This window comes from Cryptomeria japonica, chromosome 3, assembly GCF_030272615.1.
Source record: "Cryptomeria japonica chromosome 3, Sugi_1.0, whole genome shotgun sequence".
NCBI classification, from domain to species: Eukaryota; Viridiplantae; Streptophyta; class Pinopsida; order Cupressales; family Cupressaceae; genus Cryptomeria; species Cryptomeria japonica.
The window spans coordinates 428,534,547-428,549,759 of NC_081407.1; the positions used below are offsets into that span (position 1 = coordinate 428,534,547).

The 15,213-nt window shown below is 40.0% G+C and overlaps 1 protein-coding gene across 3 annotated transcripts in view; it reads left to right on the forward strand.

The window, feature by feature from the left end:
* Window positions 1–918: 918 nt before the first annotated feature.
* LOC131070419 (psbP domain-containing protein 1, chloroplastic) overlaps window positions 919–15,213 on the forward strand; it is a 36,655-nt gene continuing 22,360 nt past the window's right edge. Inside the window, exon 1 of one of the 3 annotated variants that reach the window (XM_058005928.2) lies at window positions 919–1,028. The gene's annotated coding sequence lies outside the window, so the exon portion shown is untranslated. The remainder of the gene's footprint in view (window positions 1,029–15,213) is intronic. The other 2 variants (XM_058005929.2, XM_058005927.2) reach the window with 2 other exon arrangements.

Below are 15,213 nucleotides of genomic sequence, written 5' to 3' on the forward strand. Positions count from 1 at the left end.
TAGCTTAGTTCATTTGCATACATTCCATCAACCACATCACACACAACACAAAAGAAGAACCTAAGTGTGGATTTAGGATAGTTTGATTCTCCCTTGAGGACTAAAGTCAAACCCATTCAATCCTCTTTTCATTTAATGAAATAAAACCAAACAATGAAGATCGATTCTAGGTTAATACACATGTTTGCCTAAGATCTCATTTTTACTATTTCAAAAAGATAGTTAGCAAGTTAGTAAGATAGTTAGGGTTTACAAGTTAGAGTTAGCTATCAAGTTAGAAGGAGTTAGATCAGGTAGGAATTTGAGTCTTGTTCTAGAATTTTGGTATCATATTTGCATGTAAGCTTGTAATAAGCCTATGACGACTTGTGAGCTATTTTGTAATTTGTATGTAACAAACAATTAAGGATTAAATAATATTTTTATTGTGTTGAATCAGAGAGAATTTCTTTCTTGTTTTGTTTTATTATATTTTTGCTATTCTTGTTTTGTTCTATTATATTTTTGCTATGTTGACTCTCCATTGTATAGTTGGACAGTCCTACTTCTCGACACTCCATTCGTGACTACATCAAATGCTATCCTTGTCAATGATTGGGATAAACTTAATGAGTGTGATCCCCCTCCTACTAGTCCTACACTTACCACTTAACGATTTTATCTATGTTTATTATCAATTGAACTAACCCTCTATTTCTTTTCTTTTTTGTTTGAAATTTAATTGTGCCTAATCTTTTAAAATGTACCTTTATACTTTTTATGAATAATGTAATATTATATTTTTAATTAATACATATTTTGTTTGAAATCGATCCTAACTAATCTTTGAAAGTGTTTATAGTTTTTTTTTTAAATAATGAATAATATTTTTAATTAATAAAATCTATATAAATATAAATTATAAAATTAAAAAACTAAAAGACGTTCAGGTGGATAAAGCGAAAGAAGAAATGCGAGTAGCGGGGAGAGATGTAGATATGGCTGTTGTCGGATGCAACACTTAACCACAGGAGGGAGTTGTTTAACAGGTACGAATACCATAACGCTCATATAGTTTCGATCATAATTTCTTTGGTTTTTTGGTCAAAGCAATGATGCTTCGATGTATCTCCAACTTATATGGTGTTTGCAGCTGCAGCCTACAATCTTCTGTACTTACCAGCATGCATTTAGCTATTATAATTAAATGATATACAACTTAATAACCCCAGTAAAGCATATATTCAATATATACATATGTTTTATGCCCATATAGTAGACACATTTCCAGTTAAAAAAGAGAGTGCTCTTTTTTTTCCTGGTACAGTTAAATTCAAAATTAGTGCCTGATAAAGGGGTTGTCAAGGGAATTGATTTCCTTCATGGCTTAGTGTCAATTTTGCAAATGCCCCAATGGTGAAATGTAATGGGTAGCGTATGACTGTACGTGTGGTGAAGACAATCCTTCACCTAAATTTGTTAGAGGTAGTAAGCTAGGGGCCTCTTAGATATTGCCGTGAACTTTAGGTTAACATGGTCCCACGGAAACTATATAATTTACTCATTTACATGGTAACATGGTCTCTAAACGTCAATAGACTGCAGATAAATTTCTTTGCGTCTCTATATGTCTCTTGGAAGCTTCCTTTGACATTTGGGAAATAAAAAATTCTCTGATATGCATCTTTCTATATTTTTTGCATGAAAAACTGTAATATTTTGTATTGGAATTTTGTTCTTAGCAAAGTCCAAAGAAGAAATAGAATAATAAAGCGTAAAATGTCTATTTGCACTGAAATTTTAACAATTGTTTGAAATATAGCCATCTTTCAATACCTTTGTATCATGCTTTCACAATGATAGCATTCCTACTGCTATTGGATGAGGAGATTGTTGGAGATCATCTGAGCTTCGTTAGGGAAGAATGGGATGTCACAAGCTGGCCTAGGGAGCTTGCTGTGTTTGCTGCTAATGTGCTGTTACTACCTGTTATCTGCTGTAGATTCTTATTTTTGTTCTCCATGTTGTGCAAGTGGAAACGTAAAACCACGAAGTTGAATAATATTGCAGCACAAATTAGTTGCAAGTAAATAATGAAGAAAGTAAATAGCATAATAAAATAATAGGCAAGACACATATTCACATGGTAAAACCTTGATAATATGCCAAGGAAATATCCACAGGGCAAGGTATTGATATTCTTACCGATCAGAGAAAATAATTACAATAACTTTGCCTTCAAGGCAATAGAGATATATAGAATACCTTTAAGATAACAACCAACATCAAACTTACAAAAACTAGTTTTTTCCTTTGAAGAAATCAGAATTATCTCTTAAGGAAAAACCAGTTTTTCCATAGGGTAAGATTATATTTGTTTTACTCTTTAATTGTTGTCATTATCCAACAATCTCCACCTTGACAACAATTTGTGTGATACCTGCATAAATCCATTCATCACCTTTTCTACAAGCCAAGAGAAGCCAAAATCCGCCTCAGCTTCTCTATCAGTGCTGTTTTTGTAAACATGTTTGCATAGTTTTCTGGTGTACGAACTTTCTTAAGAGTTACTCCACCGCCGTCAATAGCTTGTCTTACAAAATGGTATTTAACTACAATATGCTTGGTCCTACCATGATAAGCTAGATTTTTAGCCAAAGGAATAGTACTTTGACCATAACAAAATATAATCACTATGTCCTGCAGTTTCCAAACTCACCCAATAGACTCTTTAATCAAATTGTCTCTTTACATGCATGTGAGACAGCTATATACTCTACCTTAGTGGTGGACAATGCAACTGTTTCTTGAAGCTTTGACGTCCAACAAACAGGCCTTCCTGCAAGAGTAATGACATAATCCGCAGTAGATCACCTACAAAAACTAAATAAACATAACCACAAACTAAATCATTCCAACCATTATAGATGATTCAATAATCATTTCTGCCTCTAAGATGTCAAAGCACCCATTTCATTGCTGCCCAATGCTCTTTACCTAGATTTTCCCTGTATCTACTAACAACACCAATTGTATGTGAAACATCTAGTCTTGTACATACCATCACATACATTAAACTTCCTACTGCAGTAGCGCACAAAACATGAGACATAGAATCCTATTCTTCTTTTTTACTAGGACATAAACTTGAAGAAAGCTTAAAATGGGAAGCTATAGGGATATTTCCTGGTTTCACATTCTACATACCAAATCTTATGAGAATCTTGTCCACATTTTTTTGTGATAACCAAAGTTTACCATGTTCCTTGTTTTTGTGTATTTCTATGTGTAATGTCCCCTATTAGGAGATAGCCTATTTTACAATAATTAAACACATCTCATCATACTTATTATATTTTATTATGCATTTGTTAGTTCTAGGGAACAAGTAGCATACATCATACAGGGGATAATCAACATAGCCAGCTCTAATCCCCAATCAATCCTAATGATCAATCTTAGCAGAGATTGGGACGTATCTTTGTTAGGGCGGTTGAAAACCATCCTCCACAAGTAGTGCCTTTGTATGATGTAACATATGCCCATTCCACTGCAGGCCTTATCCATTGCCTTTGTATGATGTAGCACATGCCCATTCCACTGCCTTATCCATTGCCTTTGTATGATGCAGCTCATGTCCATTCCACCGTAGGGCTTATCTACCTTGTGAGATATTAGTACCACCTTTCCCTAACAAGTCCACATACAATCCTAGCATAGGCATTAGCTGAAAAGCAAGGATTAGGCTACGAGTATACTAACTTCTCATGTATTGTGAATATATATGAAATTAAGTATGACTGTCATACATCTTGCAGTCTATATTAATATTACTATTAAATTCTGCATAAGAACATTATCAGGCGTCACATATTAAGCACATCCCCATGCATGCCACCAATAACAAGGATGTTACTCCCTAGAACTTAATAACAGTTCTGATCTGATCTGATGATTCTGGTCGATGGTGTTGTCACTGGAGGCTTTTGATTCCTTTCCTTTATCTCTTAATGTGAGGGAGAGGTCACACCTCTTCATCATGTATGCCCTTTGGCAAGAGACACACCATTTCACCATTAGCACCCTTTGAAAGAGTGCAACTCTTCATTATTTCTGCCCTTTGAAAGGGACGCAACCATTAGCACCATGATGAAGTATGCCCTTTGGCAAGAGAGACACCATTTCACCATTAGCACCCTTTGAAAGAGTGCAACTCTTCATTATTTCTGCCCTTTGAAAGGGACACAACCTTTCACAATCAGATCTGCACTTCTTATTTAAATTTGATCTGCACTTCTGATTCCCAAATTATCCCCCTCTCAAATGAGGTTCTCTTCTCCCTTTTATATCTCATGTTTGAGGGAGTCACAACTTTTCATTCCATACCTTTTGACCATTCATTAACTTAATTAAACTTTAATTACATTTAATTATATTCTTTTATATTTTAATTTAAATTTAATTTTTATTCTTTTGCATTTTAATTTTATTATTATAATATTATTTACCATTAAATTCTATTTCAAAGTGGGGACATTACACTATGCCCGAAATTTGGTTGCTGCTCCTAGATCCTTGATATCAAACATCCTAGCTATTCCTATAACTTGCTAATCTTAGTCATGCTTTTGCTTGCTAGTTGCTACAAGCCTATTGTCAACACATAACACCAAGACAATGATTAAACCATTGTTAAATATTTTAATTTAAACAGTATGGTCATACTCACTTCTTGTAAAGTTTTGGCTCACCATGAAGGAATCAAACATCTTGTACCATATCCTAGGTGATTGCTTCAGCCCATACAATGATTTCTTGAGTTTGCAAACAAATTTTTTGGTGCGATTTTGAACAAACCCTCATGGCTATTTGTTGTGACGTGTTCACACATTGCCCCATTACAAATGGGGACCCCTGCTTTTTGCTTTCTAGGGTTTGTTTTCTAGGTCTTTTAGGGTTTTGTCTGTTAGCCTTTGCAAGATGAGTGCTGTCGAGGGGATCATTGGATTGCAGGCTTTGCTTGAGCCAGGGTGAGTCCACAGGGCCCTAGAATTAGGGTTTCTTTGAGAGTCTTCCTTAGGGCCTGGTTTTGCTCTTGTTACTAATTGTGTCTTGCTTGGTGAGTGAGTATCATTCTTGAAGGTCCGAGCTAGGTCAAGTTGGTGAGTGATAAAGTCTGGAATGTCATCCTGATCTTTAAATGTCTTGAAATTTGGCTAAGTCTGGAATGTCCTGATCCTGAACTTTGACTAAGTCTGGAAAACTGAAGAATCCTCCAAAAACTAGATTTTGCAATATAACTCTTGGAGGTCCGAAACCACTCTCAAACATCTTGGAAGTATATATGGAATATAACTTAAAGTATAATTGACATTCTTATACTTAAATGTTATATTCCATAAAATAATCCTGACGAAGAGGCTAAAATGTCAAAATTCGCTCCTGACCCTTCCAAAGGGTCCAGAGCGAAAATTCACCAAAGACTCAAGATCTCGCCTAAGTCAAAGAGTGGTCTAGCAAGTTTGCAAGGATATGGAAGGAAATGGATCTAGGATCGAGTCTCAGACAAAGTCAAGTCAGTTTGAAGGTGAATTGAGCCTAGAATAGAAATTTCGCTCCTGACCCTTCCAAAGGGTCCAAAGCGAAATTCTTGAAAACACTCATTTTCCCCTTTGCTAAAGTCAAGACCAAGATGGAGATGAAAGGAGAGTAGTCTATGTTTGCCTCCCAAAGAAAATTAGAGTTGAAAAAAGCAAGAATCAAGGTCAAATCATGATTTTCGCTCCTGACCCTTCCAAAGGGTCCAGAGCAAAAATCCTTGTAGCTCTTATTTCCTTCTTTGTTTTGGCTAGGTGTTGGCGTGATGTAGGATAAATTGGTATGTTCTTGCCTTGGGAGGGAGTTGGACACTTTGAAAGATGAATATTTTAGCCAAAAAGTGAATTTCGCTCCCGACCCTTCCAAAGGGTCCAGAGCGAAATTCATCATAAACCTTTTTTGCTCCCTTGTTTTGGCTTGAAACCTTGCTCCTTTGATGGAAAACGATCTATATTTGCCTCCAGGAGAAAATTGAAGTTTAAAAATGAACAATCAAGCCCAAATGGTGAATTTCGCTCCTGACCCTTCCAAAGGGTCCAAAGCGAAAATCCTCCTAAGGCTCATCTCCTCCCTAGTTTGACCAAATTTTGAGTTGCAAGGCATCTTGAAGGGAAGTGTGGACATGTTTGGACTTTGGAAATGTTTGAAAGCCTTGAAAAAATGAAGGATTCTAGCCAAGAAGGTGAATTTCGCTCCTGACCCTTCCAAAGGGTCCAAAGCGAAATTCCTTACAAGCCTACCTTTTTGACCTTGCTTGGGCTTAAGACTTTGTTCCTTGCATGAGAATGATGTTTAGTTACCTTCTAGAGAAGATTGGAGGTGAAAAGATGAAGGATCAAGTCAAGAATGAGATTTTCGCTCCTGACCCTTCCAAAGGGTCCAGAGCGAAAATCCTAAATCCACCTATTCCTTTCACATTTGTGCCAAGTCAGGCCTATACAAGGATGATAGAAGCCCTTAAGATTGCCCTTGAATGGATTTTTGTCTCAAAAAATGATGATTTTGGGTTAGAGGAAGAATTTCGCTCCTAACCCTTCCAAAGGGTCCAGGGCGAAATTCATTATAGGTCCTGTCCGTGGCCATGATTTTTAGCGAAAGTCTCTTTTCTAGTCACTTTGAGGTCAAGCGAAATGTTGCAAGCATGGGAGAGGGATCCAAGGATAAGAGTCCAAGTAAACAAAGTGAAAAGAATGGAATTGAATGAGGATAAACAAGCAAATCATGAAATTCGCTACTGACCCTTCCAAAGAGTCCAAGGCGAAATTGGGCAAAACCTATCTTTTCCCTCAAATTTATGCCAAGTCTAGTGTGGGTCAAGATTAGAGGTGTCCTTAGGCATGTCCTTGAATTGTCAAGAGTCATCAAATATGAAGAAATGAGCTCAACACAAGAAATTCGCTCCTGACCCTTCCAAAGGGTCCAGAGTGAATTTTCTCAAAACCACCTTTTTTCCCAATTTTGTGCCAAGCCTAGTGCTGACTAAGGTGAGTTTTGATGGGAGAGGTCCTTAGAAATAACTTTGACTTATCAATGATTATCAAATGTGAAGGAATTGAGCCAAAAAGTGAATTTCGCTCCTGACCCTTCCAAAGGGTCCAAAGCGAATTTCCTAAAATCACTTATCTTCCTTGCAAATCAAGTCAAGCTTTTGGTTTTTATGGCTTAGGGAAGGATGGAGCAAAGTTTCCTTGACCTTGGAGGTGAGTTGAATGGTAGAATTTGCCCTAAAAAGTGTTTTTCGCTCCTGACCCTCCAAAGGGTCCAGAGCGAAAATCCTAAAAACCTTCTTTTCTTCCAAAATTTGAGCAAAATCAAACCTGGACAAGGGTGAGAGACTGGACAAGGGTGAGAGAAGTCATTTGGATTGCCTTAGAGTGGATTTTGGTCACCAAGAATGCAAATTTTGAAGCCAAAATGAGAATTTCGCTCCTGACCCTTCCAAAGGGTCCAAAGCGAAATTCCTAGGATCACCCTTTTTTCCTTGCAAATCAAGTCAAGTTTTTGGTTTTTATGGCCTAGATAGGAGTGAGGCGATGTGTCCTTGGTCTTGGAGGTGGATTGGAGTTGAAAAGATGAGGAAATAAGCCTAAAATAAGATTTTCGCTCGACCCTTCCAAAGGGTCCAGAGCGAAAATCCTAAAAACCATCTTATCCTCCAAATTTTGTGCTAAGTCAGGCCTAGACTAGGGTGAGAGAAGCTATTTGGAATGCCTTGGAAAGATGTTTGACCTTCAAAAGTGTGAATTTTGAGCTAAAAGGTGAATTTCGCTCCTGACCCTTCCAAAGGGTCCAGAGCGAAATTCTTCATCTACCTATTTCCTCCTTGTGTCAAGTCAAGATTTGGAGTCCTAAGGCATAGTTGAGGTTGAAATGATGTTACTTTGCCCTGTAAGATGAATTGAAAGTGAAGAAGATGGAGGAATAAGTGTTGGTGTAAATAAATATTCATTTTGGATATTATTACACTTAAGTTAACTTAGGATAATGCATCTCTTCGTAGTTTGGATTTAAGACACTTAGGGAAGTGTGCACATAGGGATAGAGCTTGTAGGAGAAATTCTTTTGTGGTCTTATTTTGCTGTTACACTCCACATTCGGTGGGTCATCCACCTCTTGTGGAATATTGTATTATTTCTCCTACCTACTCCTAGTATTTCTTTCCTACCCTTGTTTCTCATTGAGCCACATGTCATATTTGTGTGCTCATACATCCATATGGCCTTGCCTATATAAGCAGGCCTATATTCATTGTATTGGTTAATCCAGTTGATCATTTGCATATTGATGAGAATACAGTTTGTTCTTGTCATTCTATTGTCTCTTTTTATGCTTTTCATTGTGCCCTTGATCTTGGCAAAATCCTACATGGTATCAGAGCTATTGGGGCTTCATTGATTAGTTTTTTGGAGACATTTTGGAGGCTTCTATTTTCGGATTTGGGGATCTTCATTTTTTGGGGGCGTCGTACAACGATTTGGACATCACCGTTGAATCCGGAAGACCGTTTCCATAAATTTCGACTATAAAGTCGACCTATTTTGGTGAGAATTTTTTTTTTCCCATTTTGGCTATTATCGTACGGATTTCGAAATTTAAAAAAAAAAAAAAATCGAAAAAAAAAATAGCAAAAAGGCGATCAAAATTTTTCGAAAAAAATTAAAAAAAAAAAAAAAAAAAAAAATTTTGGGGGGTCCGCAGACCCCCCCCGTGCCCTTCGTACCTGCGTTGTTGCAGGTTCACGTGGCCGCCGTACCGCGCAGTAGGCGCTGCAGACAGAGTACCGCCGCCGCCGTAGATCTCCTCCGTGCCGTCAGGAAACGCGCTGCCAAGCCCCGGCTCTCCGGCAGCCCACTCCCGCCGTTGGTGACTTTGGCTCTTGCCCAGACCTCCTCCCACTGGCTGGGACCCAGAGCCGCCGCCGGCTAGAACCTCTGGCACTGCCCAGTCATCGCCGACCGCCACGCGGAGCCCAGTCAATTGCCGGGACCCCGCCACGCGGCACACGCCCTGTCAGATCCGTACGCTCCATAAGCTTGCACAGTCAGCCTGTCCGTACGGTACGGACGCCCAGTCAGCAGGGAGGCAAAGTTTTCGTGACGGTCATACGGCCGTCAAATTTAAGACAGTGAATTGCTGACGTCAGCACCACATCAGTAGCTTTTTGAAATTTTTTGACCCCCCTCTCCATTGAGCTTTTCAGTTTTGTAGTCCAACTTTGAAAGGCCATATCTTGCTCAATTTTGCTCCTTTTTTGGTACAGTTTTTTTTGAAATGGGCTAAAATTTCGTGATCTTCGCAGTGGTGTGGTTATTTTCTGATTTTGGTGCACAGGTTTTTCGAAATTTTCGGATTCTTTCAGCTGTACCTGTCCAATCCTCAATTCTACAACTTCAAAGGCCTCGTTTGATCTCATACGACCTCCTTTTTAGGTGCCATTTTTTTTGAAAGTGCATGTTTTTTCGTCTACTTTCATAATCTATGATTAGATTTCAGAGATTTTGAGTGGAAATTGTACTTTCAGATATTGGTCTTATTTGGCCTATTAGGTACTTGTAAATTGCTTGGATCTTAGTTAGATCTCTTGCATTATCAGTTTGAGTCTCTTTTGGCCTTATTGAGGCAGTTGTAAAATTGTAATCAGAAGTCCACTTTGCCATCTTTTTCAAGTGGCCCATTGTATACGCACTAATTATAAAGTGCCAAATCATCACTTGTGGGGGGGGTTCTTTGATTGAGTGAATTTGGGGGGGTGTCTTGTGTGATTGTGCCTCTCTTTGTGCTCTTTCCATTTTTGTTGCAATGAGTCCTAATAAATTTCCACCTTTAACTCCACATAATTATGCATCATGGAAAATTAAATTATGGAGTAAATTAATGGAAAAGGGTCTCACACATTACATAGATGGAACAATAACAACACCACCTGATCCTAAGGCTGATCCAAATGCTCAGTTAAAATGGCTCACAAAAAATTGCATGGCTCTTGGAACTTTGCGCAAGTATGTATCAGATGACCTCATTTTTCATATTGAGAAGTGTACAACAATCAAGGAGGCTTGGGATATGTTTCAGAAATTGTATGGTCAAGTTGATGAAATCAGCGGTTACAAAATTGACAATGAGCTCACCAACTTGGATCCCAAGAGTTTTGATACAATCCAAGATTATGTCACCAAAGCAAATGAGCTAAGAGCAAAGCTTAAGGATTGTGGAATTGACAAAAAGGATGCTTAGTTGATATTCAACTTGTTGGACAAGTTTGCACCAAAATATGCAGCATTTGTGTCTAGCTTCCAAACTCATTGTTTGACAGTGGGGAGTTTTTATGTTATGCCTTCATTTGATGCTTTCACAGAAATGTTAATATTGGAACAATCTAAGTTGTTGAACATGGGGTTTCTCAAGTTTTCAAAGTCCAAGGCTTTGGTGGCTAATCAAGGAAATCAAGGAAGTCAAGGCAAAGATTCCAACAAAAAGAAGAAGCACTCCAAGTCTAAGCCACACCAGGAAAAGGACAATCATCCTCTCCATCACAAGGCGATTTTTCATCCTCTTCTAAGAAGGGGACACCACCTAAGAAGGATAAACCAACTTGTGCATATTGCAAGAAGTATGGTCATGATGAGCATCGATGCCACACAAAGCAAGTTGATGAGTTAACTAATCTACTAAAGAAAAACAACATCAACTTGCCATCCGCCTACACAAAGAAGGATTCATCTCCTTCCTCTTCCTCACAGTCTAAGGGAAAAGGGCAAGCATTTGTGGCTACAACAGGTTCTTCACAGCAATGGATACTTGACTCGGGTGCCTCATATCACATGGGTTCTACAAAGGAGCAATTTTCTTCATTGGAGCCATCTAAGGTACCTCACATTTACATAGGTGATGATACACAAGTAGAGGTTGAAGGGAAAGGTTCAGTTGACATGGATGATGGAACATTTGAGAATGTTCTCTATGTTCCTAACTTGTCTACCAACCTTCTCTCTATCTACCAAATCACTCACTATGGAAATGGGAAAAAGGTTGAGTTTACACCAGATTCAGTTGTGGTAAAGGAACTTGATGATGATGCCTTGGTAGCAGTGGGACAAGTCAATGACAACTCAAGGCTTTATTCATTCTCCCACTTTGTGCCAAGTTCACCTTCTAGGGCCTTGCTTACTCATTCAAATTCAGAAAGTAAGCTATGGCATGAGTGGTTTGGTCACCTCAACTACCGCTATCTTCAGCAGCTCAACACTAAAGACATGGTCACAGGTCTACCTCGAATCAGTTTTTCAGAGGGTGTATGTTCAGGTTGTTCCATGGGCAAGCATCCCGAAGAGAAGTTTGATAAGGGGAAAGCTTGGAGAGCTTTGGAAGTTCTTCAACTTGTTCACAGCGATGTAGCAGGTCCATTTCTAGCACCTTCATTTAGTAAGGCCCGCTATGTTCTCACCTTCATTGATGACTACTCCCGCTTCACTTGGGTCTACTTTCTCATTCATAAGAGTGAAGTATTTGACAGATTTCAGGACTTCAAGACCTGTGTGGAGAAGCAATCAGGGAAAGTGGTGAAGATTCTTCGCACAGATAATGGAAGGGAATATGTGAACAAGAGACTTGAGGATTTTTGTACATTTGAGGGGATTGATCTTCAACATTCTGTCACATACACTCCACAGCAGAACGGGGTTGTAGAACGCAAGAATAGAACTCTCAAAGAAATGGCTAGCTGTATGATACATGCACGTTCTCTTGATCCCGCTTTTTGGGCAGAGGCTATCAGTTGTGCCACACACATCCAGAATCGGGTTCCTCACAAAGCTTTGCAAGGTATTACTCCTTTTGAAGCTTGGGCTAGTAGGAAACCGATTGTGAGACATTTCAGAGTTTTTGGGTGTCCAGCATGGGCTCGCATACCTCCGCAAAAATGCAAGGCATTGGAACCACAGAGTCGACCTTGCATATTTGTTGGATATCCTGAGGGTGTTAAGGCATACAGATTGATGGATCCAGAGACACATGAGGTGTTCATTGAGAGGAGTTTTCACTTTGAGGAAAGCTCTCCTAGCTTAGCCTCTCTACCTCCTCCACCTTCCTCCATTGTGGATAGTGATGTTAGTGATTCAGATGATGAGACTCCTTCAACTCCGACTCGCAAGGTTACACCTCCGCAGGATCCACTTGCAGTTGAGGAGCCTTGTTCTCCACCTCCACCTAGACCTCGTTGGGCTCGACAGACACTTGAGTCCGCGGGTTCTCTTGTTGGGGATCCTTCAGATACACGGAGAACTCGATCACAACATCAGGATCTTCCACATGCATTCATTGCTACCGCTTTCGATCCACAGACATTTAGGGAAGCATCAGGGGTTCTTGAGTGGGACCAAGCTATGGAGGAAGAGTATAGTTCCTTGATGAGGAACAACACATGGGATTTATTCCATCTCCCTAAGGGGAGAAATATGGTTCGATGTAAGTGGATCTATCGGACCAAGTTTGCAGCGGATGGTAGTGTGGATAAGTATAAGGCTCGGCTTGTTGCGAAAGGTTTCTCCCAGGTTGCAGGTGTTGACTATACTGAGACCTTTGCACCCGTAGCCAAGATGAACTCCATTCATTTGACACTCGCTATTGCTGCAACTCATGGTTGGGCTGTACATCAGATGGATGTGAAGAGTGCTTTTCTTCATGGTGATCTTGATGAGGAGATTTATATGGAGCAGCCAGAGGGTTTCATCCAGGATACTTCCTTGGTTTGCAGACTAAGGAAATCTCTCTATGGCCTTAAGCAGGCCCCCAGGGCTTGGTACGCCAAGATGGATTCCTTTCTTCTCTCCGCAAGGTTCACCAAGTGTCATTCCGATCCGAATGTCTACATTTTGCGACAGGATGACTCTCACTTGATACTTGTGCTCTATGTTGATGATTTGATCATTACAGGGAGTACCGCATCCATCATTAGCAGGGTCAAATTTGCTTTGCATGACAGATTTGCTATGACTGACTTGGGTCTTTTGCACTACTTTCTCGGGATAGAGATTTCACAGTCACCTTCCGGGATTACACTATCGTAGCCCAAGTATGCTCTTGATCTACTTGCACGCTTTCATATGGCTGATTGTAAGCTTGCCCCGACTCCCTTTCTTTCAGGAGTCAAGCTTGAGGCTCGATGTTCTTCTCCACCAGTTGATGCCACTTTGTATCGTCAGCTTGTGGGTAGTCTCATCTACTTGACCCATACACGCCCTGATATTTCATTTGCAGTTGGCATGGTTTCCTGCTTCATGCAGGAACCACATGAGCTTCATTGGAAAGCAGCCAAATGCATCCTTCATTACATCCAGGGTACACATCACTATGGGATTCACTATGCACCAGGCACAGGACTTCGCTTGGTTGGTTACATAGACTCCGATTGGGCTGGCGATCTTGATGATCGTAAGTCTACTTCTGGTTACAGTTTTCACCTTGGTTCGGGCCCCATTTGTTGGCAGAGCAAGAAGCAACATGCTATTGCTCTCTCTTCGACTGAGGCTGAGTATCGAGGCGCTGTTAACGTAGCGACTGAGACCATTTGGCTCCAGCAGATTCTCACAGAGTTTGGTTTCACCACTCCACGACCGATAGTTCTACATTGCAACAATCAGAGTGCTATTGCAATCTCGAAGAACCCGGTCCAGCACCAGCGGACCAAACACATCGAGATTCATATGCACTATATCCGAGAGCTCATTTAGGAGCAGGTCATTGATTTGCAGTATTGTCCTACAACAGAGCAGGTTGCTGACATATTCACCAAACCTTTCACCGAGAGTAAGTTCCAGCAGTTGCGAGCTCTTTTGGGGGTGCGGGATGTGTCATTAGGGGGGGTCAGCTGACTTCTCCTTCCTCTCTTATGGGGGGGACTTTTTCCTCTTTGAGGTTTTGTCCTTCTTCTTTGAGAGTCTTTTGTACATTCATCTCTCTTTTGGGGGGGAGTTTTTTCCCACTGGGTTTTCTCCCTTTCTCCGTTTGTGAGAGATTGCATTGCATGGTTTTGCTTGCATTTGCATATTGTACATGGGTACCTATCATGGCCTAGTAGCCGGGACCCATCTTGCATTGTTGACTTGAGTCTTCATTCCCCTAAGTTGCACTTAAGGGGGGGTGTTGGTGTAAATAAATATTCATTTTGGATATTATTACACTTTACTTAAGTTAACTTAGGATAATGCATCTCTTCGTAGTTTGGATTTGAGACACTTAGGGAAGTGTACACATAGGGATAGAGCCTGTAGGAGAAATTCCACCTTTTGTGGTCTTATTTTGCTGTTACACTCTACATTCGGTGGGTCATCCACCTCTTGTGGAATATTATATTATTTCTCCTACCTACCCTTGTTTCTCATTGAGCCACATGTCATATTTGTGTGCTCATACATCCATATGGCCTTGCCTATATAAGCAGGCCTATATTCATTGTATTGGTTAATCCAGTTGATCATTTGCATATTGATGAGAATACAGTTTGTTCTTGTCATTCTATTGTCTCTTTTTATGCTTTTCATTGTGCCCTTGATCTTGGCAAAATCCTACAATAAGCCTAAAACAGGAATTTCGCTCCTGACCCTTCCAGAGGGTCCAGAGCGAAATTCCCAATTTCACTCAAATTGCTCATGATAGAGGTCAAGACGTGGATCCTTGGGCTTTGGAGGAAGGAAAACTAGTGTGTGCTTGCCTTGGAAGGTATTTTGGAGTGGAAACATGATAGATTGTCCTAAAAGGTGAATTTCGCTCCTGACCCTTCCAAAGGGTCCAGAGCGAAATTCTTAAAAACCTCTCTTTTGCCCCAAATTTGCATCAAGATTGGTGTTGGTTGAGAATGAGGGCATCCTTGGGCATGTATCTAAGCAAGTACGGTTGCAAAGTGAGAGCAATTTGAGCCAGGAATGCAAAATTCGCTCCTGACCCTTCCAAAGGGTCCAGGGCGAAATTCTTATGAAGCCTGTCCCTGAAAGAATCTTGAGCAAACTTCATTTTGATGTCTTCTTGTTGATGATTTAAGGTATAAAATGCTATGTCGAAATGAATTTATTATGTGTCCTTAATCATCTTTTGGGTTTGTTTTGCAAAGGAAAGAAGACCATATCAAGGACGACCACCTCC